This window comes from Chiloscyllium plagiosum, unplaced genomic scaffold (assembly GCF_037043375.1).
Source record: "Chiloscyllium plagiosum isolate Xiang-an unplaced genomic scaffold, Cpla_swu_hap1 HiC_scaffold_1, whole genome shotgun sequence".
NCBI lineage: Eukaryota > Metazoa > Chordata > Chondrichthyes > Orectolobiformes > Hemiscylliidae > Chiloscyllium > Chiloscyllium plagiosum.
Window position 1 is genome coordinate 40,252,308 of NW_028270139.1, and position 25,071 is coordinate 40,277,378.

General features: G+C 42.2%; 1 protein-coding gene and 1 long non-coding RNA gene across 6 annotated transcripts in view; one reads left to right on the top strand and one right to left on the bottom strand.

Moving 5' to 3' along the window:
* Positions 1 to 25,071, top strand: part of shroom3 (shroom family member 3) — a 432,635-nt gene that overhangs the window by 315,726 nt on the left and 91,838 nt on the right. The gene's annotated exons all lie outside the window — the stretch shown is intronic.
* Positions 19,517 to 24,983, bottom strand: LOC148152105 (uncharacterized). Its single transcript, XR_015756939.1, has 3 exons — positions 24,873 to 24,983; positions 24,317 to 24,457; positions 19,517 to 19,627 (listed from the first exon to the last, which is right to left on the bottom strand). It is a non-coding gene; the product is annotated as an uncharacterized LOC148152105 (long non-coding RNA).

Here is a 25,071-nt window from a genome sequence, read left to right on the forward strand (position 1 = left end):
TTACTTGTCAGTTTTTGTTGTCTGGCCAACAACAAAGCTTACTGAAATGCTTAGTGCTCCATATTACTGGGTCTTTGCTCTGAATTGTCCAATAGAAAACAATGAGGAAGCACAAGATGGATTATGTTTTAGTCATGTACATGAAACTTGGACGACACTGTACGTGTGCATCTATATTTTGTAATGTTCCAAAAATATGTTATCTATAATAATGCATAATGTCATTGGCTGAAGATATGTATAAAATAAATAAATCTATTTATCTTGAAATATTTGAAAAGAACACTTCCAGAACACACAACACTGTTAAAGCAACAAAAATATTACCTTTATGAACAACGCAAGCTACTCAAATAAGCTCAACAAGTCTGCAATGCTTTGAGAGGTCATGTGACCCACTTTCTTGGTTATAAAAATGTATTGGTTTTGAATAGAGAGAGAGAGAGAGAGAACTGCCATAGGTATAGCAGCCTTCAACCCCTCTCTTTCAAACCGCTCTTATCAAACTGTGAGAGATGGAAACCCAGTGCAAGACCTCTTTACCCTGGATGAGAAATCTAAATCTACAATCCCATTTTCAGGAAAGGAATTCATCCATCATAACTGATCCAGGAAAAATCTCCAATGCCTATACTTTGTGTGAAAACTGATTTCAGATGCAGGCCAGCATTTTGGGCATTCTGTGTGTATAATGTCTTTTTACAAAAAGGATAGATATATTTGCATATATTAAAACCTTTTCTTAGTAATCTTTGCACCTTTGCTTGAGTGCTATTTTTGTCATTTATTTGTAAATTTTAAAAAAACCTTAACAGATTTGTTTCTGATAATGAATCACATGCAGTCTCATACTAGTAACATCACCTTCCTGTTAAATTCAGGTTTTGTTGGGGCTAGTGTCAGAGTGAGATAAAGAAAGGAATCTGTCCACTCCACGGACCTGAGTTGTAACAGTAGACAAAATCAACTTCACGTGTGTATTTGCTTAGGAACCAAAGTCATATAGAGATGTGCAGCACGGAAACAGACCCTTCAATCCAATTTGTCCATACTGGCCAGATATCTTAAACTAATCTAGTCCCATTTTACAGCACTTGCCCCAAATTCCTCTAAACCTTTTCTATTCATATATCCATCCAGATGCCTTTTAAATGCTGTAATTGTACCAGCCTCCACCACTTCCTCTGGCAGCTCATTCCTTACATGCACCAACCTGTGTGTGAAAAAAGTTGCACCTGAGGTCCCTTTTAAATTTTTCCCCTCTCACCCTAAAACTATGCCCTCTAGTTCTGGACTGACCTACCCCAGGGAAAAGACATTGTCTGTTTACCCTATTCATGCCCCTCATAATTTTATAAACCTCTATTAGGTCACCCCTCAGCCTCCCCCTCAGCTCTAGGGAAAACACCCTCAGCATATTCAGCCTCTCCCTGGAACAGCTCAAACCCTCCAACCTTGGCAACATCCTTGTAAACCTTCTCTGAGCCCTTTCAAGTTTCACGACATGCTCCTGATAGGAGGGTGACCAGAATTACATACAATATCCAAAGAGTGGACTAATCAATGACTTCCCAACTCCTGAATCCGATGCTCTGACCAATAAAGGAAAGCATACCAAACATCACCTTTATAATCCTATCTACCTATGACTCCACTTTCAAGGAACTATGAACCTGCACTCCAAAGTGTCTTTGTTTAGCATCACTCCCCAGGACCTTACTATTAAGTGTGTGAGTCATGCCCTAATTTGCCTTTCCAAAATGCAACACTTTACATTTATCTAAATTAAACCCCATCTGCCACATGACATACTTGCAAACTTTGTTACTATTTTAGCAGCAAACACAAAAAAGATTAAATTTCATTTGCATGCACTAGGACTATGGTGTTGAGATCACGTGCCCAATGACAGTGTCTGCTTTTTTTATTTTCTAATTGGAAATGTAGTTAACCACATCTGGATTCCAAACTAGTTACATGTGGCTGACTAACAGCTAATCTAATGAAGAAAATTGTTCTAACTTTGTTGACCTAATTGGTATAGCAGCCATAAACAATATCTTTTTAGTTCACTAATCTGCAAATTCCTTTGCATCTCCACGTCTCTCCCTCTGTGTAAAAACATACTCAACATATATTTCTTATATTTCTATATTTGATTGTCCTAACCTATTTGGAAAGATTTTATGCCTGCCCATTTTCTTTACAAAGTAATACTGGGATGCTTCACTGTATGAAAGATGCGATACAAGTACAAACTGATGTGTATATTCTTCAAAATGAAGTGCATGTGGTTTAACCCAAACCATGTTAGTATGATTCTATTGCTATCGTTCCGTATCAGTGTAATATCTGAAGCAGTTATAATTAGTAACTCTATAATCAGTTATTGCATCACTCATCCTTTGTCGTTCTAAGATGCAAAGCTCGATTGTTATTTCAGTTATCTGTTGGCTCTCCACGTCCACACTCAAATTATGCATTTGTTTAGATGCCAGCAAATCTTATTTTCATCTCTAGTGTTTAATTTCACAGGGTGTGACTGTCTATTATCGGAAGTTTCAAGCATTTATTTTGATTGTGCATGAATTTTCCCAGGAATGATTGATGGCAAAAATGCTTTGGGCAATCAAATCATTAAGTGTCTTTTTTGAAGTTGGAAAACAGCAGGAGGCATTCTTGTGGAATTTGGAACATTGTCAGATTTTTTGATGGAAATAAAAATTGGCTGGCAATCGCTAAGATACTATGTACCATTTGTTTTTGCATCAAAATGATGTCAGTCAGGTGAAGACTGTGATGGGAACAGAAAATAATCTATGTAAGATTGCATATTTAGTGGGAAAAATGCAAAAACTTGAAAGCTCTGCTTTTCTCCAGTTAATGTTATAATGATGGGACCAAGGCATTTCCTGCACCATAAATTGACTTGCACATGTCACTGGAATTCTTAACAATGGCCTGCCCAGTTTTTGAGCTTTGGATTTAGACCAGAAGTTCCCCATTCTATATCATGTATTCTGTCTTTGAATCTAACCATGGACAAGAGGGAATGGCAGACTGGTTTATAGTTTTCAACTCTTTTGTCCATTTGATTCCCCTTTTGAAACAGACTGTGGTGTATATCTTCAAAAATGAGCAGTGGCAAACACACTTTTTGGGGTTAAAATAAAAGTATGGTTTCTTCATGCATTCAAGCAGGAGGATGATTAGTGCAGCGTGTATATATGGACATGCATATAAGGAAGAAAGAAAAAATGGAGGTTATAATTTAGAATAGCATAAAAATCAAAGATTTGGACATCAATGCATGTCAATTTTGGTTGAATCCAGTACATCACTGTCCAGTGAAGGTTTCTTTCCATAATGTGCATGCACTTGACTGAAGGCAGGGTATTGTGGCAGATTACCATTTCATAGTTGTTGAAGGCGTAACAGTGTGAGGCTGGGCCACCTTTCAGGCAAATGTAAGGTCTCTTCTGGAAACTGGGTTTTCTCGAGGATTTAAATTTGACACAGGAGTCTAGTGTCACAAATTGGATTCTTAGCAGAGTAACTCAGATGTTAACAGCAAGCTACCTCTTGCCATACTGAGGCATTGGAGCCCAGAAGATATAGTTAAACCATTTTTCAAACTTTTGATCATGTGACTGGGTTTTAATGTACCTGTTTCAACTTAAGGTTGACTTAAGAGGGTAGTTTGTTTGTAACAATTGACATCTATCTTTCTGGCTATGACCATTGTTTATTTGTACAAGAAGTGAACCATTGTATCACTTCAGGTGTAATGAGTTATGATCAGAAATTTCATCTACTGGTCTTTTGTGATCCACTAATACAAGGGTGTGACATTCCAGAAGGATAATGTCTCAATTCCATCTTGTCTCCTGGTAATTGAATCCTTTTAGAAATTGTGACCAGTTTTATCATGTGATTGGCAGCAGCCACATTTTATCCAGCAAAATTCATTTCAAATTTTTAACAAAATATAGCATTTAAAATAAAATGAAACTTCGCTTGAAGTTTCATGGACCTGATAATCTCAAATTATTCTTGTTTATGTCATTGGTTCAGGTGAAAAGAAGGTCATTTGTCCCGTCGGGTCTGCATCAGCACTCCAAATGAGAGTCATGACTTAGTGCCATTCTGTGTAACCCAGTAACTTTATTATCTGATTGTACTTTTGAATGCCTTTTGTTGTGAAGATGTGGTTGAACTGTACCTTTAAGAGAGTTAAAAGCAACAGAAGTACCTGACAGAACCAAGTGTTCTAAAAAGAAATACAATTGAACATTTGGTCGAACAACTTAATTAGCTGGTTGCCTGGAAACGGCAAAACAGGTTCGAATTAGGCCAATTAGTTTCAATTATACCCTGAAAAATACCAAACTCCAATCCAGTTTGAATTGTGTATATTGACAATCTTAAAAGCCAATGATGCAATCCGATGCTTTGGAGTATAAGACCGGGGGAAATTGAACATTTGAGAGGAGAACTGCCAAACCCCAGCATGTAAAAAGACTGCCTGAAAAATAGCTCTCTTCAAAGGAACCTTTATTAATCAGTAGCCTGTGAAGCAGAAATCCCTAAGAAGAAAAGAAGACCAGAATTCAGAAAACAAAAACTGCCTGGTTTTGAGATAAGTTATGTTTTGTAAATTGTAATCAGGAGCTGTACCGTGCTAGTATTATAAAAGGGAAGAAACAGATACATTAGAGTAAGGAATTGTAAATAGTTGTTAGGTATACTTCAAGAAATAAACTTGTTAATTTTTACTTTAACTAGTTCTTGACCTATTGAATTGTCACAGATTACTGCATTGGATAAATCTTTTGTGCTGCTGGATTTAAATTAAGCAGGAGAGTTTACCCCGTGTCATAACACTTGATTGAACCTACCTGCACCACACTTCCAGATACTCCTAACTATTCACTTCTTTTGCACATTACTTTAATTCCCTGCCCTCTGCCTTTTATGAATAGGAATTGTTTCTCAATATCTACTCTGTCCAGACTTCTGACCAGATCTCCTTATCTTCTCTTGTCTGAGGAAATTCGCCACAACAAAGATTTAATTTCTTTATATCTCTTTCCTCAATTAAAATGTAGTCATCTATTTTACTTTAAGCAATACGGAGTCAATCAGAAGGTTTTCTTGAGAAAAAAGGGAAATTTTATTACCTGCTAAGCCCAAGAATGATAAAGTTATACAAGGTCAAACATACAGCCTTTGTTATCACGTGGGACCCTCACCTTTGGGAGTCAGTAAGCTCAGTTCGCTGGATGGCTATTTTCCAGTGCAGCGTGGGTTCAATTCCTGTACTGGCTGAGCTTACCATGACCATCCTGCCTTCTCAGCCTTGTCCTTTGCCTGAGCTGTGGTGGCCCTCAGGTTAAACCCACCACCAGTCAGTTCAATGAGTGAGCAACCCTCCAATCCTCTAGGGCCGTGGTGACTTTGCCTTAATTTACCTGGGGCTTGCACACAAATCCAATTTTTTTTTAAAAACGGTTTAGCCTTTGAAAAAAAGTGAAGGAATATACAGTTTAGAGTCCTTACTGTGTCTTTGAGGCATAAGGTTTTTAGAGTTGGTTTCCTGGACTGTTAGAATAGAGTCATAGAGATGTACAGCACAGAAGCAGACCCTTCGGTCCACCCCGTCCATGCTGACCAGATATCCCAACCCAATCTAGTCCCACCTGCCAGAACCCGGCCCATATTCCTTCAAACCCTTCCTATTCATATACCTATCCAAATGGCTCTTAAATGTTGCAATTGTACCAGCCTCCACCACTTCCTCTGGCAGCTCATTCCATATACACACCACCCTCTGTGTGAAAAAGTTGCCCCTTAGGTCTCTTTTATATCTTTCCCCTCTCACCCTAAACCTATGCCCTCTAGTCCTGGACTCCCCAACCCCAGGGAAAAGAGTTTGTCTATTTATCCTATCCAAGCCCCTCATAATTTTGTAAATCTCTATAAGGTCACCCCTCAGCTTCTGACACTCCAGGGAAAACAGCCCCAGCCTGTTCAGCCTCTCGCTGTAGCTCAAATCCTCCAACCCTGGCAACGTCCTTGTAAATCTTTTCTGAACCCTTTCAAGTTTCACAATATCTTTCCGATAGGGAGGAGACCAGAATTGCATGTAATATTCCAACAGTGGCTTAACCCATGTCCTGTACAGCTGCAACATGACCTCCCAACTCCTGTACTCAATACTCTGGCCAATAAAAGAAAGCATACCAAACGCCTTCTTCACTATCCTATCTACCTGCGACTCCACTTTCAAAGAGCTATGAACCTGCACTCCAAGGTCTCTTTGTTCAGCAACACTCCCTAAGTCCTGCTAAGATTTGCTTTTCCAAAATGCAGCACTTCGCATTTATCTAAATTAAACTCCATCTGCCACTTCTCAGCCCATTGGCCCATCTGGTCAAGAGAATATTGCAGATTTCCTTTAAGAACTTGTTTCTCTGTTGCTTCTTCCCATTGACTGCTGTTGAACCAGGCATTTCCTTCAGGAGAGAAAAAGCCTGTGTTCAGTTTTACATTCATAAATCCCACTTTTCACCACCTGGAAATACCGGCTTTGTTTGTGTTCTTTGTCTGCTGAGCTTATGTTTTCAGGCTTGCTAATTGTACACAGTGTTCATTGCTAAGGTGAAGATTCTCACAACAGTGTAAATCAAAAGTAGTCATCATTTGGAGGTGCAGATGTTGGACCGGAGTGTAGAAAGTTTAAAAATCACACAATACCAGGTTATAGTCCGACAGGTTTATTGGAAGCACTAGCTTTCGGAGCATTGTTCCTTCATCTGGTGGTTGTGGGTGCATTCACATTTTCATTGACAGTTTCCACAACTACTTGATGAAGCGATTGTTTCCAAATAAACCTGTCTGACTATAACCTGGTGTTGTATGATTTTTAAACTTAGTAAATCAAAAGATTCTTTTCACACATCCCACAAGTTAACTGACTTGTTTCACTGTCAATGGAAAATGTTAATTTTAGCTCAGACTTTGTTGGTCTGATCCATGTTGGTTTCACGAGACATGGCCAACTTGTCTGGGTCACTTGATCGGTTTCATTCTTTTAAGTCTGTTTTTGGACCATTTTTAAAATTGTTTCAGTTCATGGAAATTCATTAGGTGGAATAGGATCATAGGACAGAGGATTCAAAGCAAAAGACAATATGCTGCAATATATTGAACAAACCTAGATTGCTGTTAAGTCTTTCATCTTTTAGAATAGGCTACAGGTTTCAATTCATTAATATGTAAATCCAAACTTCTTTCAAATCATATTCCTGAGATAACTTAAGGTTTTATAGAAAAAAAGTGACATCTCGGCTTATACAATGCATTAAAGGCGTGAGGTTAGATCTGCTTGTATTCAGATCTTGAGTGAGACTGGTTCTGTTTCCAAAGTAGAAATTTATAAAGTGTCACATGAATTATAAAAAAAATATTGACTGCTACAGATTGTGTGCTTTTTGAACAAAATAGAATGTATCTGCAAATACAGTTCTGCAAATATGAATTCATCCCATAAATACATGCATGTGTGCGTGTATGATGGGGAGAGAGAATGTACTGTGCATGAGTGTGCTGGAGTATATGCCTGTGAAAGGGCGTTTGCATGGGTGTTTGTGTATGTGTGTGAGAGCGTGTACATGAGACAGTGTCTGTGTGTGTGTGTGTGTGTGTGTGAGAGAGAGAGAGAGAGTGTATCATGTAGTGGGGTGACCTGTAGTGTGACATGAACCCAAGGTCCAGTTGAGGAAATCCTCAACTGAGTACTGAACATAGTTAGTCTCTGCTTGGCAGAGACTAATGAACAACAGTCTTTGCAATGGTTGTCACTTGGAATTGGATCTGATTCTGTGTTGATCCCACCTCATTCCCACATGCTGTGCTTAATTGAGCAGGAAACAGGACTTGTAGCCAAATAAGCACTTTGTGCAACAAAACTTCAGCACATTTGTCTTCCCATGATGATGCTGGCTGCTGATCAGGAAGTCATTTCTACCCCTAAGCACCATCCAATAACCTATAAGTGAAAGTTTGTGCATCTTTGCATGTGATGATCAGTTGAGAACGGAACTTGACCTGACTGTCTACCCAACGGCCTAGCTCCTTTTTCCACTGTTGTATACATTGTTCACACCAATGGGGACAAGGGGGTAAGAATTTAGCTGTTAATTCCAGTTTCTCGCTGTCCCATTTCAGAACGTCCTATGTTCACTTTGTGAACCCTGGCACCTGAGAAGCAAGCCACTCGGGACTCTGGAATAAATTTACAAAAGAAGCTAACTAATCTCCTTTTCTGTCACAAAAAGTATATATGCCCCCACAATCACCATACCTTTATTCTTAATCCCCAAAGGGTAACCACTCATTCCGTTACCTAATAGCGATCATGTTTATGGTCTGACCCTTTTTTTGTTTAGAATACTGCTGCCCAATCAGAAGAACCTGTAAGATGGCTCCTTGTTTTAATCCCACTAGTCGCCCTGACCTTGCCTGCAGTCTGCGCAATCAGCTTCTCTACTTTGAGTGAATATGAAGCAACCACTACACTGCAACCCTACATCACCAAGAAAGCAGCAGTTCACTACCACCTTCTCCAGGGTAACTGGGGATGGGCAATAAATACTGGCCCAGCCAGCAACTTCCACATTCCTTTAACAAATATATGAAGTAAAGGAGCCCTGTGGCACTTAGTCCCATGAACTTTCTTCCTCCTGAATATTGCCATTTATGTCACTCAATTCTCAAATTCCCTTCACACCAAAGAGCCTGACTGCAAGAAGTGTCGTTCTGCGCCCAAATTTGGAATCTTAATTCTTATTCAGATCTCATCAGGAGATGCCACTCCTGCAGCTAAGATTCTTTTTGTTTAAAACTGCTTCCAAAGAGAAGGAAACCAGTCATTAACTTGTTTTTTCAAGCAGCCAAGAGACAGCCCATCAAACTGGTCTGATAAATGTGGGAAAGGTGGAGGGCAAGAGTGCGATGAAATCAAGTGATAGTTATTTTACCATTAATGGAGGGTTTATTCTCCAGAGAAAAATATATAAAGTTCTTGAATTGATTTCTGAGAAATAAAGTTCACTGATTATGAATAATCTACTGAAGAAAGAGTTATATAATCTACGTATTTGAATGTCTTGAATTTGTATTTACCTGTTTGATTTATGACAACCCTTGTAAATAGACCTCACTCTTAGTGTAGACTATTAAGCATTTTCATCTAGAACTACATAAGACATAGTGAATGTGCAGAATTTGAACTGATTTTAGCAGAGCTTCTAAACAGCACTGCAAGTTTCATTGCCTGTGAAATATTTATCCAGTTCCCTGATCTCTTCTCAAGTACACAACGACATTTGGGTTCTCATTCCACAGTTTCCAGTGGTCCATTTGTATAATACATGTGTCAATAAAGAGTTTATTGAGTATAAATGGAGAGCATCATATATTAGACCCAACTTGCAAGAAGGAGCTACACGTAGTCATCAAAATCAAGGTTGATTGTTTTCCCCTAGCTTAGCCAGTAGCTCTGAAGTTGAGATTAACCAAACAAACCCAAGCTCGAATTGAAGAATGGGCCTTTTGGAATTTATGGCTTAACAGCAGTATTTTATCCTACTAGGTCTTTTTTTTTCTAATTTTCTAATCTAATGTTTTGCAGAAAATATTGTGGGGAAAGGTCCAAATTGCTGAATCTTAGATAATTAACAAACGTTTCACCAAGTGAGAAAAATTTTGGAAGAATTGAGCAGGATGGACTCTTCTCTAGAAAGCACAACTCATAGAGGCCTTCAAAGTTATGAAGTGATTTAATAGAATGGATGTGGAGAAGCTGCTCCAGCTCTGGCTACGAGCGCCAAAAAAAATCTAATAATGAGGTTAGAGTTACATAGAACATAGAACAGTACAGCACAGAACAGGCCCTTCAGCCCACGATGTTGTGCCGACCATTGATCCTCATGTATGCACCCTCAAATTTCTGTGACCATATGCATGTCCAGGAGTCTCTTAAATGTCCCCAATGACCTTGCTTCAACAACTGCAGCTGGCAACGCATTCCATGCTCTCTCAACTCTGTGTAAAGAACCCGCCTCTGACATCCCCTCTATACTTTACTCCAACCAGGTTAAAACTATGACCCCTCGTGTTAGTCATTTCTGCCCTGGGAAATAGTCTCTGGCTATTGACTCTATCTATGTCTCTCATTATCTTGTATACTTCAAATAGGTCCTCTCTTCTCCTCCTTTTCTCCAATGAAAAAAATCAGAGCTCAGTCAACCTCTCTTCATAAGATAAGCCCTCCAGTCCATGCAGCATCCTGGTAAATCTGCCTCTCCAAAGCATCCACATCTTTCCTATAATAGTGACCAGAACTGGACGCAGTATTCCAAGTGTGGTCTAACCAAAGTTTTATAGAGCTGCAACAAGATCTCACGACTCTTAAACTCAATCCCCCTGTTAATGAAAGCCAAAACACCATATGCTTTCTTAACAACCCTGTCCACTTGGGTGGCCATTTTAAGGGATCTATGTACCTGCACACCAATATCCCTCTGTTCCTCCATACTGCCAAGAATCCTATCCTTAATCCTGTACTCAGCTTTCAAATTCGACCTTCCAAAATGCATCACCTCGCATTTATCCAGGTTGAACTCCATCTGCCACCTCTCAGCCCATCTCTGCATCCTGTCAATGTCCCGCTGCAGCCTACAACAGCCCTCTATGCTGTCAACGACGCGTCCAACCTTTGTGTCACATGCAAACTTGCCAACCCATCCTTCAATCCCCTCATCCAAGTCATTAATAAAAATTACAAACAGTCGAGGCCCAAGGACAGAGCCCTGTGGAACGCCACTCACCACAGACTTCCAGGCAGAATACTTTCCTTCTACTACCACTCACTGTCTTCTGTTGGCCAGCCAATTCTGTATCCAGACAGCTAAGTTCCCCTGTATCCCATTCCTCCTGACCTTCTGAATGAGCCTACCATGGGGAACCTTATCAAATGCCTTGCTGGAGTCCATATACACCACATGCACAGCTCGACTTTCATCAACTTTTCTAGTCACATCCTCAAAGAACTTAATAAGGTTTGTGAGGCATGACCTGCTCCTCACAAAGCCGTGTTGACTGCATTTAATCAAGCCATGCTCTTCCAGACAGTCATAAATCCTATCCCTCAGAATCCTTTCTAACACCTTGCAGACGACAGACGTGAGACTTACTGGTCTATAATTGCCAGGGATTTCCCTATTTCCTTTCTTGGAGAGGAATTACATTTGCCTCTCTCCAGTCCTCAGGTATGACTCCAGTGAAGAGCGAGGATGCAAAGATCTTCGCAAGTGGCAAAGCAATTGCATTTCTCGTTTCCCAAAGCAGCCGAGGACAAATCTGGGCCTGGCGACTTGTCAATCTTAATGTTTGACAAAATTTTCAGCACATCAGCTCCTCTATCTCTATCCATTCCAGCATGCACACCTGCTCTTCAAAGGTTTAATTCACTACAAAGTTCACTTCTTTCGTGAAGACAGAAGCAAAAAACTCATTTAGGGCCTCCCCTACCTCCTCAGACTCCACACACAAATTCCCTATGCTATCCCTGATCGGCCCTACTCTTTCTTTGACCATTCTCTTATTCCTCACATGTGTAAAATGCCTTTATGTTCTTCCTAATCCATTCTGCCAAGCCTTTCTTGTGCCCCCTCCTGGCCCTCAGACCATTTTTGAGCTCCTTCCTAGCCTGCCTGTAATCCTCTAGAGCTGAGCTTGACCCTAGCTCCCTCCACCTTATGTAACCTACCTTTTTCCGTTTGACAATAAGCTCCACCACTCTCGTCATCCAAGGTTCCTTTATCTTACCACTTCTTGTCTGTCTCAGAGGGACATATTTATTCATCACTTGCAACAACTGTTCCTTAAACCATCTCCACATGTCTATAGTGCCTTTACCATGGAACAATTGCTCCCAATCCATGCTTCCTAACTCATGTCTAATCGCATCATAGTTTCCTCTTCCCCAATTAAATATCCTCCCATTTTGCCTAATCCTCTCCTTCTCCATAGCTATATAGAATGTGAGGCAGTTGTGGGCACTATCACCAAAATGCTCTCCTACCACAAGATCTGATACCTGCCCCGGCTCGTTTCCAAGCACCAAGTCTGGAATGGCCTCTCCCCTCGTCGACCTGTCAACGTACTGAGTTAGGAAACCCTCCTGAACACACCTTGCAAAAACAGCTCCATTCAAATCTTCTGCTCGAAGGAGGTTCCAATCAATATTGGGAAAGTTAAAGTCACCCATTACAACAACCCTACTACATCCACACTTTTCCAAAATCTGCCGACCTATGCTTTCTTCCATCTCCCTGCTGCTATTGGGGGGCCTGTAGTAAACCCCTAATGAGGTGACTGTTCCCTTGCTGTTCCTAATTTCCACCCATACTGACTCGGTAGGCAGACCCTCCTCGACAATGGAAGCTTCTGTCGCTGTGATACCCTCTCTGATTAGTAGTGCTACACCCCCTCCTCTTTTTCCCCCCTCCCTATTCTTTTTAAATGTTCTAAACCCTGGAACATCCAGCAACCATTCCTACCCCTGAGAAACCCATGTCTCTGTTATGGCCACAACATCATAGCACCAGGTACTGATCCATGCTCTAAGTTCATCACTTTTATTCCTGATATTCCTTGTGTTAAAGCAAACATACTTTAACTGATCCCTTGGCTCCTTCCCAGGAAAGTCCTTCCCACTAGCTGGTCTACCTCTTGCAATTACCTCAGCTCCATCAACTCTCACCTCTGGTATACAGCTCAGATTCACACCCCCCTGCCATACAAGTTTAAACCCTTTCGAACTACTTGAGCAAACCTTCCACCCAGGACATTGGTCCCCTTCCAGTTCAGATGCAACCCGTCTTTCTTGTACAGATCCCACCTTCCCCAGAAGGCATCCCAATTATCTACATATCTGAAGCCCTCCCTCCTACACCAGCTGCACAGCCACGTATTAAGCTGCGTCCGCTCCCTGTTCCTCACCTCGCTATCCCGTGGCACCGGTAGTAAACCCGAGGACACTACTCTGTTCGTCCTGTTCTGCAGCTTCCATCCTAACTCCCTGAAATTACTTTTTATATCCTCGATCCTTTTCCTGGCTATATCATTAGTGCCAATATGTAACACGATTTCTGGCTTTTCACCCTCCCCTTTTCTGAACCTTATACACCCGATTGGAGACGTCCCGGACCCTGGCACCAGGGAGGCAACATACCTTCCGGGAATCCCGATCCTGACCACAAAATCTCCTGTCGACTCCCCTGACTATCGAGTCCCCTACCACGAGTACTTTTCTATTCTGCCCCCTTCCCTTCTTTGTCATAGTATCAGGCTCAGTGCCAGAGAACTGACCGCTATGGCTTTCCTCTGGTTGGTTATCCCCCCCAGCAGTATCCAAAACGATATACTTATTGCTGAGGGGAATGTCCACAGGGGATCCCTGCACTGTCTGTCTGCCCCCTTTCCTCCCCCTGACTGTAACCCATCTATCCTTATCCTGAGCCTCAGGAGTGACCAACTCCCGGTAACTCCTCTCAATTACCCCCTCAGCTTCCCGAATGATCCATAGTTCATCCAGCTCCAATTCCCTAACTTGGTTTTCAAGGAGCTGGAGTTGAGTGCACTTCCCACAGATATAGCCAGCGGAGACGTGTGCCATGTCTCCCACCTGCCACATTCTGCAGGAGGAGCTAGCAACTGCCCTAGCATCCATACCCCACTTATCTGAACACCCACTCAGTACTAAAGTAGAAAGCTTAGTTCAAGTTGCTATAAAATTAATAACAAACGTATATTTAATAGAGGAAGTTTACAATGAACCTTACCTTATTAACTAAGTTAGAGGAGGAGGGCGGGTGGGAGACACTACAGTTGACTTCTTTACACAGAGGGTGGTGAGCACATGTAATTTATTACTACATGCAGATAACATTGCATCCTATTTCCTCTGAAATGTACACTTGAAAGAGAAGGAATAGTGTGATATGGGAAAGATCAGATGATAATTGGTGAGAGGAGGCTCATGTACTGTATAAACACTTATGGAGCAAAAGGGTCTTTGCCAGAGAATTCAATGTGATTTTTTTTATTCTGGTTCTGTATTGGGAGGTTGAAGAAATACCATATGGTTTTGAGTTTTACCATCCTGTCTTTCCCCATTGTAAAGCAGCAAACCAGCCTTTTGCCCAAACTGCAATGTAATCAGTGATCTTTTGATCTGTAGCATGAGAATATTTAAGGAGAAAGTAAGAACTGCAGATGTTGGAGATCATCGTTAAAAAAGTGTGGCGCTGGAAAAACACAGCTGGTCAGGCAGCATCTGAGGAGCAGGAGAATCGACATTTTGGGCATAGGTCCTTCAGGGATGTGAGGGATGCCCAAGGGGGCTGAGAGAGAAATGGGAGAGGGGTGGGTTTGGGGAGAGGAGAGTGTGAAGGTAGCTAGGGAGGCGATAGGTAAATGAAGGTGGGGGGTGATAGTGATAGGTCAAAGCAGATAGGTGGCAAGAAAGATGGACAGGTAGGGCAGTTCAAAAAGGTGGAGCCAAGTTGGAGGGTTTGATCTGGGATAAGGTGGGTGGGAATGGGACCTTCCCTCCCCCACCCCCTATTTATTTCTCAGCACCCTTGGACCCCCCCCCCCCCAAACATTCCTGATTAAGGGCTTCTGCCCGAAACGTCGACTGTCCTGCTCCTCAGTTACTGCCTGACGTGTTTTTCCAGCGCCATGCCACATAAGAATGTTTAAACAGAGCGACAATTCATACAACTTAAAAAAGATTCTAATGAATCTTATTCTCACCAGGGACATGAGGGTAAATAGTGTGAATTTCCCTGGAAAATACTTTGCTATCATGTTTAGTACTCTAGTATTATATTCAGTATATTAACGACTGAATTTATTTGTTCTGAAGTTTTTTTTGATGTTCTGATCAGCAGAGATAATTTTATTTGCACTTGGGATGTGGGTATAGCTGGCTACAGCATTTAATGCCCATCCCCAGTTGCCCTGGAGAAGGTGGTGGTGAGCTACCCTCTTGAACCATTGCAGTCTCTAAGGTATAGGACATTCACCAGCGCCATCAAGGAATGGATATTATTAATAAGAGCCTCTTGTTTCATGTACTATAATGAGCTAGAATTTGCTTTTGTATAAATTTAATTAATGTTACAAACATCAATGTCTTTAAGACAGTCTGTGTTCATTTAATTCAGTAATAGATTTTAAATGTCTTTGGCCTGATTTTCATTCCTCCCCATAGTTATTGATTTTCATGTTTTGTGCTGGTGGGTCCATTAGTCAGGTACGAAAATGTGTTGCTGGAAAAGCGCAGCAGGTCAGGCAGCATCCAGGGAACAGGAGAATCGACGTTTCGGGGCATGCCCGAAACGTCGATTCTCCTGTTCCCTGGATGCTGCCTGACCTGCTGCGCTTTTCCAGCAACACATTTTCAGCTCTGATCTCCAGCATCTGCAGACCTCACTTTCTCCATTAGTCAGGTAGTCAGTTGCTGAGAAGGAAAGATTTCCTCCTCCCCTCTTCTCCACAACAGCCCCACAGAAGCCAACATGCAACCATGCCATGATTTACTTTTCAGATTCCCCACATGGTAAGGTGGGTGGCACTGTGAGGAAACCCTTGTGGGCATCGATTGCTCAGTTAGATGTGTCAGCAGTTGACGGTGGAATGTGTAGACCATCCTCGGGCCTTGCTGCAAAGGGCTTACTTGAAGCAGTGGCTGGAGGGCGGTCAGGTTTCCACCCTGCATCCTCCCCCAATATTCAATACAGCTTCCACTCCAGGCTCACTGGTAGTGGACCCTCTGTGTTAACTGTGAATCAGTGGTGGCATACTTGCCTCTGAATCACAGCATTCTGGATTCGGGTGCCACAGAAATCAAGGGGTTGACAACTAGGGCAGCAGTATGGCAGCATCGCACTGTCAGTTTGCTGTCTTGCAGGTGAAACATTCTCTTGGAGAAGGTGGTGGTGAGCTGCCGACTTGAACCACCGCACTCCCCTTAGGTATAGGAGCACCGCCAGTGCCACTAGGAAATGGTGTGTGGGTGGAAAAGGGCAAGGCAGTTGCTCTGGAGTTCTCGGCTGATAGTTATTGCTCAGTTCCCATCATTACCACGTTGCAGTTTGTGGGAGTTTGCTGAGCACGAAGGTTGCATTTGTTGTCAATGCCACCACAAGGTGGCAGAGCGAGCAGTGAGTTCAGGTAGAGAGAAAGCTGGCAGCCCACTGGGGAGATGCACACCCAGGAGCTGGGGGGGGGGGGGCAACAGTTGTGTGGCAGCTGGGGGTAGGGTGCAACATACAGCAGTCGGGGGGTGGGAGGGGAGGGGCTGGTGGTGTGAACACAGAACAGCTCAGAGGGAGGGGCAAACAAGGCTAGGGAACTGTGGAGCATCCCAGGGTGGGGAAGGGCAGGGGGGGTGACGTGGAGAAGGTAGTATGTGGGGAGGGTGGGATGCAGTAGGCGGCTGGAGACCATCCTGGTGCTGGTAGCACACTCCAGAGCAGCAATTATACTTTCAAAGGTACTTCACTTTCTGTCAATCACTTTGAGACACCCACTGAATGTGAAAAGCAGAAGACAAGTACAAAATCTTCATTTATTTTTAGAGGAGCCTATTAGAATGTCCTTTAAACTAATAATTTAATGATATAATCCTCATTTTCGTTTTCAAAATTATATAGAAATAATATTGTTTTTGAAACAGATTAATTTCCAGTGATTGAAGTGAGAATAAAAGTCGAAGAGATGTACAGCTCAGAAACAGTGTTTCGGTCCAACTTGTCCATGCCAACCAGATATCCTAAATAAATCTAGTCTAGTCCCATTTGCCAGCTTTTCGCCCACAGGCCCCTTTTAAATTTCTTCCCACCCCTGGCCTCACCCTAAACCTGCACCATCTAGATTTGGACCCCCCCCACCTCAGGGACAGACCTTGTGTATTTACCCTATCCATGACCCTCATGATTTTATAAACCTCTATAAGGTCACCCCTCAGCCCCTGACACTCTAAGAAAACAGCCCCAGCCTGTTCAGCCTCTCCCTAGAGCTCAAATCATCCAATCCTGGCAACATCCTTGTAAATCTTTTCTGAACCCTTTCAAGTTTCACAACATCCTTCTGATAGGAAGGAGACCAGAATTGCGCGCAATATTCTAAAAGTGGCCTAACCAATGTCCTGTACAGCCACAATATGACCTCCCAACTCCTATACTCAATACTCTGAGTAATAAAGGAAAGCATACCAAACACCGCCTTCTCTATCCTATCTGCCTGCGACTCTACATTAAGGAACTCTGAACCTGCAACCCTAAAGTCTGTTTGTTCATCAACACTACCCCGGACCTTAGCATTAAGTGTATAAGTCCTGCCCTTCTTTCCTTTCCAAAATGCAGCACCTCACATTTATCTCCAGGAGCGTTAGGAGAGGGAAGCTGATTGTGCGGGAGTATCCCGTGGCTATCCTCATCTCAAGGAAGATTGCTGTTTTGAAAAATGTAGGAGGTGATTGACTCTCAGGGACTTTTATTTATGTAGATAATATGGAGGAGCAAATGTAGATGTGTTATATTGAAGTTATTTTATTTCTGTTTTGTATACTTGGTTTTACACACTGCATGTTCATCCAGGAGGAATTCACTTACATCCCACTATACGTCTGTGACTCCATCTCCAGCCCAGTGTACAACTGAGTTTTTCCATCGTTTTGCCCATGACTGTGAATGACACAGAGCAAAAATAGCTCAGAATTTCAAAATTGTTTAAATGTCCTGTACTTTTCATGCTTCTATGAATTTTGTTTTGAGGCATATTTTAAGTAGTTGGAAAATCAAATTTTAAAATCCGTGGTCTTTTAAGGGGGCTGAATAAATAAAGATTATGAAGCAAGTTATTAAGGTGAAGGGTATATGTTGCTGCACCGATGTTAGGGCTGATTTGATTTTCTATCTCTGCGCCCTCCTTATTTTCCATGCCAAGCCATTCTGCACAGAGAGTATCAATGGAGGGAAAGTTGGTCAAGATGAATGCAGTGGTCTCTTACTGTGTGCACAAAAGCATTAACACTAGCATGCTACTTTGCATCGTTTTCCTAAAAATGTATGTTTTTAAGTAAGGTAGCAGTGGCAAGACTGTATCTTACTGCCCAGTTCTTGATTGGTTTGATTAATTGTGGACTTGTTTCTGAACCACAACAGTCCTTAGAATAAGGATGTCAGGATTATATATTCTGCAGAACTAAAAGACGTATTTGCAAATTTTCTGAACACATCTGTCACACACCTCAAAAAAAGGAATTCACATTATTTTTTAAGTACAGCCACTGTCATATCGGAAACAAAAGCAGCGACTAGATATAAACATTCCTTTTTTACAAGATATTCCACATATGACTGAGAATCTTTTTCCTTATTCTGACTGCATATATCACATGTGAAATTGTAAATGTTGAAGTATTGCATTTTCGAGATGTTTTTCGGTGAAGTCCCAAAGTCAATGGGTAGTAATTACGCATAAACCACTTCAGAGTATCGATTCCTTTGAACCTTTGTTTTAAAATGTCTCTATGTTTACATAGCTCATCCTTGGAAATCTTTTGTACGTTCACCTGCAGGAGCATAATGAAGGAGTTATTTGTTCTGTTTGAAGGCTCCATGCTCTCTTTAGGTAATGTTTCCAGTAAGGGTTGTATGTCATCTCTCTTGACCTTGGGTTATTTTCTGTGAAACACAATTCATTGTGGATAGCAAGGAACATTGTCAAAGATACGAGCAGGATATAGATCAGTTGGAAAATTGGGTGGAGAAATAACCGATGGAGTTTAATTGAGACAACTGTGTTGTGGTGCATTTCGGGTGGTCAAATGCAAGAGGAAAGTATACAGTAAATGACAGGAGCATTGATACACAGAGGGATTATGGGTACAAGTCCATAGCTGTCTGGAAGTGACAATACTAATGGACAAGGTGGTAAAGAAGGTGTAGGCATGCTTGCCTTTATCAGAGCATTGATTATAAAAGTTGGCAAGTCTTGTTGCAGCTGTACAAGACTTTATTTAGGCCATGTTTGGAGTGTCGTGTGCAGTTCTGGACCCCACACTGTAGGAAGGAAGTGGAGGTATTACAGTGGTGCAAAAGAGGTTTACCAGGATATTACATAGATTGGAGTGTATTAGCTGTAAGGAAAGGTTCAACAAACTTGGATTGTTTTCACATTGGAGGCTAAGGAGTGACTTGATACAAGTGTGTAAAATTGAGAGACATGGATAGGGTGGATAGTCAAAGTCTTTTTCCCAGGGTGGAGCCAGGACTCAAGGGATGATGTCGCACTGCGGAGACTGGAGGAATCGAGAGGATGAGGTAGATGGAAAGGGAAAGATGAACTTTTGAAGCTGTTTCAGTTTTAGTAATATCAATTTAATATTAATTTATTCAGTATTTTCTTTGTACAATTTATTCATGAGTTTATTCTGTAATCCAAGGTGGCATCTGAATGTAGCGACATGATCCACTTTTCACTGTACCTAGGTATAAGTGACAATATTAAATACATCTAAATCTAAATATCAAATGCTTCTATGCAGAGGTGAAAGGGGCAGAAATGAAAGGAGGTAAGTTTAAAAGAGATGTGTGAGGCACTTTTTTTTCGCAGAGGATGGTGGGTGCTTAGAACAATGCCAGGGGAGGTGTGTCAGAAGCAGATATGATAGCAACGTTTAAAAAAACATTTGAACAGACACATGAACAGGCAGGGAATAGAGGGATACAGACCATGTACAGGCAGATGCGAATAGTTTAAAGTAGTATTGGTCAGCACAAAAATGGTGAGCCGAAGCACCTTTTCCTGTACTGTACTGTTCTATGGTGTATATTTCAAGCCAATTAGTACCCTTTTTCTAAAATGTTTTCCAGCATTGTTAACTTCAGCTGTGTTCATCTTTGGTTTCATCTAAACCAATAGAGTCAATGGAAATGGATGTACAAGCAAGGTGTGCAATTCAAAAAATGTAACGAGTCCACTGGATGCTACTGTACAGAAAATAAAACGTTGTTACTGGTAAAAGTGAATACTGTTTAGAGTGTTAATACATATAACAGTACAGTTTGGAGAGAAAAGTGATATTAGCTGGAAACACTTCCTACGCTGCCCAGTCTTCAGATACACTGTGTGAATAATACCTCTGTATGTTGTGCCCTTATATTGCCAGTTGTTCCATTAAATGGCATGCCCTGTGCTTTCACAGTGATTCCAGTAGTCACTCATTAATTTGGTATAGCTTGTGTGAACTTTAGCTGTCAAGTTCCAAGGCATCAGTGGAGATGCCAATAAAATAGAAGATATTTTCATTTGGCAGATCCTGAATGTTAGCGTTTCCAAAATTGATTCTTCAGTCATCTGACTTTTGGGTCTTTTGCAGTTTCTTTCAGTTGACTTTCTTACTTCTGTTTTTCTAGTCATGACATTTGAATTCCTGTGCTATTTCACATTCATTCCTTGGCTTTTATTTTTCTGTATCTGACTCTGTCTTCTCTCAGCTTCCTCTTGTATGTCATGGCATTCTAAGTCATGACATTCTAAGTCTTGTGCCAAGTTTTGCATCAATAACATTCTTCTTTGCAATATCATGAGTTCTGATCAAATTGATCTTTTCATAGAATGGATACATCCCCGGAAGAGGGTGTGCATCCTATTGTGTCTTTGCTGACTCTCTGCAAGAACAACTCAGTCAGTCCTACTCCTCTGACTTCTCCAGTATTCCAGCATTTCTTGCCCCCCTTTGTACTTTTTGAAAGCTTCAGTTGAATCTGCCTCCACCACACTCTCAGGCAGTCCATTCCAAACTCTTAAACACTTGCCGAAGGAAGAACCTTTACCTCATGTTGTGCTAACCACCTTAAATCATTGTCCTTTGGTTTTCAATCCCTCCACCTAGCCCTTCAGGAGTTTGAATGTATTCATTAAATCTCCTCCCAACCTTCCCTTCTCTTAAAAGGAAGAACTCTAAGTTTCTCCAGTCTGTCACATAACCCTGGAACCCTCCTTGTAAAATTTTTCTACACTCTTCCTCCAGCTTTCACATGTGCAGTGGCCACAATTTGAAATATTATTCCAGTTGAGACTGAAGCATTATTTTATCAAAGTTCGTAATGATTTTCTTTCTTTTGTGCTGTTTGCCTCTTCATAAAACCCAGAATCTCATATGACCTTTTTCTCTACTCACGTTGACCAGCTTCAACCATCTGTGTGCATTAGTCCTCTCTCTCTTCCCTTTAGAATTATAAGCTTTATGTTGTCTCCTCATTCTTCTAAACTTCACCAGTTCACAGTTTAACTGCCACATTTCTGTCTTTTGCACCAATATCTGTGTTCTCTTGAAGTCCATCACTATCTTCTTCACAGTTCTTCATACTTCCAAGCTTTGTACTAAATGCACTCGGGTCAAAGTCATTAACATGTAGCAAGAAAAGCAGTGTGGTCTGAGAACCAAACCCTGAGTCACCTAAGCCCACCCAGCTACAGTCTCCCACTGGAGCTGACCCTAATACTAGCCTAATCCAGACTCTGCTTCCTGAGCTGTTGAGAAGGGTGTCCAAATCCAATCGTTCTGGCCCAGAGCCAGGTGCACAGAACTAGTGGTCATTCCATCCAGGTATGTTTGCCCCATTGGGTATCTGCCCAACTTAAAGTTAGAGCAAGACTGTTCAAGGATGATACAAGAAAGGGAAACTGAGGACTGCAGATGCTGGAGACTAGAGTTGAAATATGTGGTGCTGGAAAAACACAGCAGGCCAGGCAGCATCCAAGGAGCAGGAGAATCGACGTTTCGGGCATAAGCCCTTCTTCAGGAATGAGGCTGGTGTGCCAGGCGGGCTGAGATAAAAGGTAGGGGGAAGGGAATTTGGGGGAGGGGCGCTGGGAATACGATAGATGGAAGGAGATGAGGGTGAGGGTGATAGGCCGGAGAGGGAGTGGGGGCGGAGAGGTCGGGAAGAAGACTGCAGGTCAAGAGGGCGGTGCTGAATCCGGGGGTTGGGACTGAGATAAGGTGGGGGGAGGGGAAATGAGGAAGCTGGAGAAATCTACATTCATCCCGTATGGTTATAGGGTTTCTAGGCAGAAGATGAGGCGCTCTTCCTCCAGGCGTCATGTGGTCAGGGTCTGGCGATGGAGGAGGCCAAGGACCTGCAGTCCTTGGCGGAGAGGGAGGGGGAGTTAAAGTGTTCAACCACGGGACGGTTGGGTTGGTGGGTGCAGGTTTCCCAGAGGTGTTCCCTGAAATGTTCCGCAAGTAGGTGGCCTGTCTTCCCAATGTATAGGAGACCATATCAGGTGCAACGGATACAGTAAATGATGTGTGTGGAGGTACAGGTGAATTTGCGACGGATATGGAAGGATCCATTGGGGCCTTGGAGGGAGGTGAGAGGGGAGGTGTGGGCGCAAGTTTTGCACTACTTGCGATTGCAGGGGAAGGTGCCGGGAGTGGAGGTTGGGTTGGTGGGGGGTATGGACCTGACGAGGAAGTCGCAGAGGGAGTGGTCTTTCCAGAATGCTGATCGGGGTGGGGAGGGAAATATATCCTTGGTGGTGGGGTCTGTTTGGAGGTGGCGGAAATGACGGAGGATGATACGATGTATCCGAAGGTTGGTGGGGTGGTAGGTGAGGACCAGTGGGGTTCTGTCCTGGTGGCGATTGGAGGGGTGGGATTCAAGGGCAGAGGTGCGGGATGTGGTGGAGATGCGGTGGAGAGCATCGTCGACCACATCGGAGGGGAAATTGTGGTCTTTGAAGAAGGAGGCCATTTGGGTTGTTCGGTAGTGGAATTGGTCCTCCTGGGAGCAGATGCGGCGGAGGCATTGGGAATATACAAGAAAGCACTTGTTGATACAGAGGATAGTAGAAAACTGGAGCTCTGTTCCTAAACATAGTAAAGTTAGATCAGTTGAAAACTTCATGAGTTCAATTGATAGTTTTATTGCTGGGTGTTAGGATTATGAAACTAAAATGGCTTGATGGAGTTAGTCATAGAATCCCTACTTATCACAGAATTCCAACAGTGTGTAAACAGTCCCTTCAGCCCAACAAGTCCACACTGACCCTCCGAAGAGTAATCCACCCAGACTCATTCCCCTATCCTATTACTCTACATTTACCCCTGACTAATGCACCTAACCCACATAACCCTGAACACTGTAGACAATTTAGTATGGCCCATTCACCTAACGCTGGGAGAATGTGCAAACTCCACACAAAGACAGTCACTTGAGGCTGGAATCAAGCCCTGGCCCCTGGCGCTGTGAGGCAGCAGTGCTAACTGAGCCACCGTGCCAATCAGTCACATAGTTGAATAGTGTAATAAGCTAGAAGGACTGAATGGCCTGTTGTGGTTCTGAGACCACGCTCTTTAGTCCACACATAGGACTAAACACTTCTGGAGACAGTTGCGCTTGAATTGGAGTTTGACACTATTGGAGAATTTCTGGTGCAGAGATCTTTTGATAATTAATTTACATTAAGTTTACGTTTGCTCCTGTTTGGGTGCTGACACTACAAAGACCGTACAGGAAGTTGGGGTTTGGTGTTTACTTCAGGAACAAAATGCCTCTGTGTGCCACTGATTTTTCAGGAATAGGGCTGAAAAATCTCAGTCCAGTTATCTTTATCCTTGGCACATGTTAATGTAATTAACTTTATCGGCATTTGTCTGATAAGCATCTTCACTGTTGCTCTTAAAGTCTAACGAGTCCAAATGAACCTCAGTAAGCATTTTGATAGATAAGTTATTGAGTAAACAGAGTATCCATGGTGCTTTATTTCAGGAATACAGTCCCTCACTGCTGGATACTTGAATATGCTTTTCAAGTTTCAAAGAGCTTGCAGTTAATTGTAATTGACATGCAGACAGGAAGTTCACAGCCAATCAAACCAGTTTGTCTTTATGATAACGTGACACGGGAGGACGGAGTTGTTCGTCAGTGGACTGAAGAGAAGTGTCATGTCGCAGGTCTAATGTTCTCCAGAACTCCTCATTTTAATGAGGGAGATTGCTTTCTGTCCCTGTAGTTTTCTTCGGTGAATGTTAGACCTTTTTTAAAAGGTGGGTGAAAACATCCTATGAATGAGGGATGTCTGTTTGCTCTGTCTCCCGGTTCTAAATTTGAAGGTTGAGGGTGAAATTGATCAATTGTTGCACAGATTCTTTAGAGGTACCCACCCAGAGTGTTGCTTGTGTCACTCAGATGGGCAGCCTCCAGCACTGAAGCTCCTCCTACACTTGAATCTGCTCAACGCTCGGCTGGATTGCATCTCTTTTCATATCGTGGCCTCGCCTTGGGTCTAAAATTTGGTCACTTATCTACGATAAAACAGAAAGTTTAGAAAATGATGACATATTAATCATCAAACACATTGCATATTTATCAAATAGTGTCTTTCATGCTATTTTCACTTGTCTGTCATGTAAGCACTTGAAAGGTTTGGATATGCTTCAGGCTGCTTCTGTAAAGTGACTGGAAAATTTATTACCAACTTTGACCTGTAAAACAGTAGAGAGTAAGTTTACAATCTTGGACCTAAAACCTCTGACTTTGTTAAAACATCACTGGGTTTTAAATTTTAGTTCTTGGAGCTTAATTTGTAATGAGCCGTTTTGCATTGGTCATAATGTTGAGAATGTAAGTATTCTCAAACTATTCTTGGATGCTGTACAAAGTGCACGCACATATATCTATACAATAGCAAAGTCTTTAAAGAATAAAGAGGTTCTTTACCTCTGTTAATGTTCCCTATTATCAGTGTCGGGCAGCATCCAAAGAGCAGGAGACTCGATGTTTTGGACCTAAGCCCTTCTTCAGACCAAAATGTCGATTCTTCTGCTCTTCAAAGCTGCCTGACCGGCTGTGCTTTTCCAGCACCACACTTTTCGACTCTGATCTCCAGCATCTGCAGTCCTCACTTTCCCCACTATCA